Below are 6,509 nucleotides of genomic sequence, written 5' to 3' on the forward strand. Positions count from 1 at the left end.
TTCAACTCCTAGTACCGTCAACATCAAAATATGGATGGAAAAGGGGAAACACCCACACCTGCCTCCACCCTCATTCACCCCACTCTGCCCCCCTGAGCAAGGCCCTTTAACCCCATCATCTGCTCCCTAAAACAGGTCTCTCTTGAAAATGAGTTCTCGTGGCTCAATGAGACTACCTGTATAAATAAAGGGTAAATGAAAAAAAATAAAATAAAATGACCGTCACCTGTACATTCATTTTGCAGCCATCACGTTGCTTCTGGACCAATTGAGGTTGATGAACACTCGTCTTGCTAAAATTGATAAATTAATTTGAACTGGTTGGTTTACTGGCTGATTTGTGTATCAGTTAAAGTTGCAGCTCACTGTGTAGCTGAATGTAGCTGCTTATTCATAAGTGGTGTAAAATAATCAACATGTGATCTGAAGCTTTTGCAAAGGCCAATATTCAGCCTCACAGTTTGAAATAAATCTTGCAGATCTGCACCAGAAATGAAACAGCCTTGTTATATGGTGATGCTTCTGTGCAAAATAACAGTAATCTTGCTGACTCACTAACAAGCTGCCCCTTAAAATTTTGGCTCCTGCCTAGCAAAAAATCTTGTTATTAAACAGTAAAACATCCCTGAACCCCAAAGAACCTTTGCCACTTACATAAGATTAATATTCGTCACCAGCTCCCCACCTAAGAGCTTTACAGATCTTCCATTTTCATGTTAGGAGTAGTTAAATTCAAGGGAGATGGAAAATCCAAACTTGTTCTAATAAAGGAAAGTCAAGTTCTGATTTCAGAACTCCTGGCATGCTTTAGCTTTTGCATCCACGTGTCACCTTGAAGGAGGCATAAATCTGGGAACTAATTAACTTTGAGAGGAAGAACCCCTCCATGGATGCATCTCACATGGAGCTCTATCCCGACCTGAAAATGATATTTTAAACAGACCCTTTTGGGTCGGTAAATAATCCATGATCTGTGAGGAGTGGAAGAGAACCAGGAGTTCCCGATAAGAAGGCAGATCTGTTGCTTGCATGAAATGAGCTTGACATTATCTCCCTGTTTCTCTGCGCTGTCTCACTTCAGCCCCTGTCTCACAGCTGTTTTCCAAGTTTGGTATCTTAAAGCATTGAGCTGAACACATTAGGTGGCATTCATTAACCCCAGCTTACACATATATGGCCAAAAATGTAGATGAGAGGCTATTTGGAGAATTTATTACATGACTGGGAGATCTGTAGGCCATCCCTAATCTTATTAAATTATCTGCTTGTGAGTGCTTGGCCAAAATGTGTCCCACCATTTAAATCTCATCACAGAATGAAGAAGGGTTGTTTGTGAGACTAGCCAAGAAGATGATTTATCAGAGTAAGTTGTTCTTTTCCAGCAGATAAAATCACTGTCCAAATAAAGCAGACGAGTATCACAGTGTTCACACTTCGTCTGCGAAGTGTACAAACATGCTGCTTTGAGGTCTGTGTGCATGTGTTTGTCTTGTCTGTTAACAAAATATCCCATCAGCCACTTTACAGGTGTCATTGAAACTGTCAAAAAGTAACCACCGATCAGCCGCTCACTAACTGTGAGTACTGAGGGTGTTGTTTCTGTTTGTTGTAGTGAAGAAGGAGCAGAGCCAAAAGACAACGACCTTGATCTACTGGTGTCTACTTTAAAACTCTCACCTACAGTTGTGAGGTTTGGGTCATGCCGGAATGACCTAGGATCGACCAGGAGGAGCTGGAGAGTGTCACTGGATAGATGCATGTCTAGGTTTCCCTCCTGGACTGACTGCCTCCCGACAGATTGGAGACAGAAAATCAATGTTTGGGTGAACACGAGCTTGTCAGGTATCTTGCTAAGCTCTCGAGTGAGGTGGCAGAGTGGCACAGTTGGTAGAGCTGTTTCCTCTCAGCAAGAAGGTCACAGGTTCAAATTCCAGCTGGGGGCCTTTTTGGGTGGAGTTTGCATGTTCTCTCCGTGCATGTGTGGGTTTTCTCTGGGTACTCCGGTTTCCTCCCACAAACCAAAAACAAGCATGAACTGGTGACGCTAAACTGTCCCAATAGGTGCGAGTGAGAGAGTGAATGGCTGTCTTGTTTGTCTCCATGTGTCCCTGTGATGGACTGGAAACCTGTCCATGGTGTCCCCCACCTATCGCACAGTGACTGCTGGACATGGGCACCAATAAGCCCTGCAACCCAAAATAAGGAAGAAGCGGGTACATATAATGGACAGATGGATGTCTCAAGTGGCATAGAATGAACAATGTTTCCTTACAGCTAGCTAGTTATTTAAAAAAAAAAAATCCTGTTTTAGTGCACAAACTGAACCAGAGCACATCTTGATCTAAGTAGCTTCATGTCAAAAGAAGATGCTTGGTCATGATTCATGTACAAAGGAAAGGGCCTAAAAAAGAACAGGGAGGCAGGAGGAAATAAAGCTTTATTAAATCAAATGTCCAACAAGGAGCATTGCAAAAGAAGTAGTACAGAAGCTAGTGATGGAGGTTCCAGCTCTTTTACAAGATCCAGATTGTTGGGTTCATCTTACCAAGAAAAGTAAACTTCTTTGGCTCTGCATTTCTACGACTTCTGAGGATCGCTTTGAAAACTAAAAAAATGACAGCGCTTGTTGGTGAGCTGAGCCAAACGCACATCCTTAATAAAAGCATGGTTCACCAAAACTAAAAATAAAATTAAAAAAATCTAAAACTGACTAGAACAAAGGAACCAAGGATTCGACCAAGGATCTGGCTGTTAAATTTTTCTCAGCTGTTTACACTGAGTGGAACTAAAGACTAAATCCAAGGCTGATTAGCAAATCAGGACTTGGTGTGAAGAAGTCCAGCAGAAACAAAGCAGTGAGTCTAATGATTTATCAGCACCTTAACATGTACGTTAGGGTATGTAACATTTGTCATAATACCATCAACTGAACACTAAATTGACAACAGTAGGCCATGAAAGTACAGAATGAATGAAAAAAGAAGAAAAGCTTATCGTTTGGCACCTCTCCTTTTATCTGGTTTATGATTAGATGATATTAAAGGATGAGTTTTTCATAAATAAGTTAGATTTTAATTAAGGCTCTGTACGATGACTGAATTTTTGAGGGTCTGTTTACTGACTTGGAATGAAGCAATGCAGCAAATAAGCTTTAGTTCTTTAATTTACTAAATGTTGGCTCTGACACACTCACTGTTACCCACAAACGTGCAAATAACCAGAACCATCATTTGTTCATCTGTAGAAAAATTTGCTGTTCTCTCCCCCTGCATGGCATACTTCGTTATCACTTATTCAACTGAGATGAAGTGAAGACTCTGCAACAGATACATTTTTATAATTTTAGCAGCTGACAGAATAATGGACTCACACAATGCATGATTTTATGAAACATCAGACAAAATCCCCTGTAAACTTCTTCAAATATCTTCACAAAATTCCAAGCCTCTCTGACAATTTTACGATTAGTTTTCAGAGCCTTTGATGATCTAGAAACCCTTCAGGTTCGTCTCCTTTTTGTTCTGAGTATTTATAGCGTGACTGTGTGTAGCGTTGTGTGTGTTGTGGAAGCTTTAGGCAGTCTATGCCATCTTTGGAGTCTAAACGGGTGTTTTCCCAAAATATAGGAAACCTCAGCAAGGTCAGGGAGCCTGATCAAATTTATGGGGTCTTGTCTGCTGTGTGTTGAGTTCAAGTTCAAGTTCAAGTTTATTGCCATTCGCATCACATGAGGTGTAATAAAATTATGTACACAGGGTCCCAGTTACACCCCAAAATAGCAAAAATATAAAGTATAAACAGAAAATGTATATAAAGATCTAAGATATACACTAGACACTAAAAATGTAAAACAATAGGCCGTATCAACATCAGCCCAAACATGAGTCTGTGGTGAGCAGATGGGAATGAATACAGCAGTATGAGATAATCAGCAGTATGAGATCAGCAGCATGGATAATCAGCAGCACAGATAAGCCACATATCACCAATTAAAGCGTAATAACAGTGATTTTTTTTTTCTTACAGTGATTATCCTGGTTAGGGATTAAACAGCTTGAGGGTAGAAGCTGTTCCTCAGTCTAGTGGTTCTACACTTAATGCTCCTTAACCTCCTGCCTGAGGGGAGTGGGGCAAAAAGTGTGTGTGCTGAGTGTGTGTGGTCCTTCATGATGCAGGTGGCCCTCTTCCTGCATCTGGAGGTGCAAATGTCTGTGACGGTGGGGAGGCTGACTCCAACAGTCTTCTGTGCAGCCTTCACCACTCTCTGCAAAGCTTTTCTTTTTGCAGCTGTGCAGCCTCCATGCCACACGTTGATGCTGGAGCACAGGATGCTCTCCACTGCACACCCTGTAGAAGACGAAGCTTCCCTGACCAGCTCGCCTCAGCCGCCTGAGGAAGTAGCCCTCCCCGGACAAAACTGTGCATGATGGACAGGGCCTTTTGCTCTGCCTCTCCTCGTTTGTGGAACAACCTCCCCAACCATCTAAGGATACCCCAGACAGCAGAAATATTTAAGAAAGGACTGAAGACCTTTTTATTTAATAGATTTTATAGTGTTTAAAGGTATTTTTAATCTTGCAGGTTTTCTTTTTTTTTTTTTTTTGAGCTTTTACAATTTTTAGTCCTTTTTTAAGTCCATGTTTTATTCTTTTTAGATATTTTACTTTCACTTTGAGATTGTAAAATGTAAAGTGCAGTACAAATTGAATAAACTATTACTATAATTATTAGAGTCTCTGATGGGCTTTCTTAATCTGGCTGGTAGTGTTGTAGAGAACATATACCTGTGATATATTCATAAATTAAACGGATTCATTCATTTTTCTGGACTGAATAATATTGTGCATTGAATAATTAAAATGCAACGTGAGACGTTAATTTTCTTTGACCCATCAAATGAATGTGGTCATTTATTAACAGAATCAAAGTTTAACATCAAACATTTACATTAATTTGGCAAAATTGAGTACAATAACAGCTTAATTAATTGGCTTTACAGTCAGGAAAACCATAAACATGATTTCCCTGCTTCACAACAGACATTTCTGAAAATATCTGGAATAATTTGCTAGCAGGATAGAAGAGTTTAAAGATGGAAATGAAGTTTAAATGGAGAGGAAAAGATGGATGAGGTAAATGTGTCAGTATCAGAACGGCACGCTCCGTTAAGATCCCAGCTTCCTCCTCGGTACACTTAGGTGGTGTAAATCAACTCTTTACCTGTAGCAGGTGTCTCCACTGGTACGGAGTTCCATTTAACGCACCCTTTCAGCGTCTCCGTAGGAACAGCTGTGAATCGTCCGAAGTAGTGACGGTACTTGTTCGACACAAGTTCACCTCTCGGTTGGGCTCACATGAGTTGTGAGCCCGTCAGAGTTCCACTCAGATGTGGAAGATTGCATAATTCCCACGAGACTCGTGTAGTGGACTAAGCCTACGTCGAAACCCAGTCTAAGGTCAAAACTCTTGACCTTTAGAACCTTGTGGGACAGAAGCTGTCATTTCATGTATTTGACTCCATAAATACAGGTTCACCCATCCTGAGACTTTCTTTCTTGAAGATTCAAGTGAAAAGAACACTCTCTTTTTATTATCATTACTATCTTACAAATGTTGATAATCAAAGTGTCTTAGTTCAAACCATTTTAGATGTTGCAGTGAACTAATCAATTTTATTAACTGAGTAATGATTTTTATGCTCATGCAAAGTTAGAACTCATGATTAAATGCTGTTACAAAGTTTATGCAGTTTCTGATTTCTGCTTTTGAATGAGCAAGTGTGTGCGTTCCAAGGTTGGACTCAAACGAAAAACAAGTTGTTATGTTAAAACTGTCATGTTTTAGAATCCTCTCAGACGTAAATAGAGATGTTTTGCACCTGTTTCTTAGACACGTCAAAACAGAACCCTCTCGGTCTGTGAGAACATTTCTGAGCTGTCTCATAACAATTCTCGCTGTCTCTAACCTCTTACGTCACAAAAACACACCCCTTCTGGTCGTTTCTGACCAATGAAAAATCCCAAAAAGTGAACCGGGAAAGAGTCTTTAAAATGTCAGTACTTCCTGGTCTACACAGTCTCACAGGGACACGGAGAGACACACAGGTACTCAGAGTTGGAGAGTTGTCAGACTTCTAGAGTTCTGGAGTTCTGATGGAGTGCTGTTGGAGTTCCTGACATGACAACGAAGCTCTTCCGAGTTCCATGGGATTATAACATTTTCCACTGAGGTGAATATGTGTCGAACAGAGCCTCGCCATTACTCCGGACGAGTAACAGCACCCTACTGAGACGCTGAAAGGGTGCGTTAAACGGAATCTCACCTGAGACATTTCCAGGTAAAGGAGCCGATTTCATTCACCTAAGTGTACTGTGAGGAAAAGCTGAAGAAAGCCGGAGAGTGTCGATTCTGGAGAACACTTAATTTCCCTCACATTCAATCTTACTCCCTTTAAACTTCTTCCCATCTTTAAACTTTTCTATCAAGTAGAAATTCTCCCAGATATTTAG

Source organism: Nematolebias whitei, chromosome 14 (genome assembly GCF_014905685.2).
Source record: "Nematolebias whitei isolate Nwh7 chromosome 14, NemWhi1, whole genome shotgun sequence".
NCBI lineage: Eukaryota > Metazoa > Chordata > Actinopteri > Cyprinodontiformes > Rivulidae > Nematolebias > Nematolebias whitei.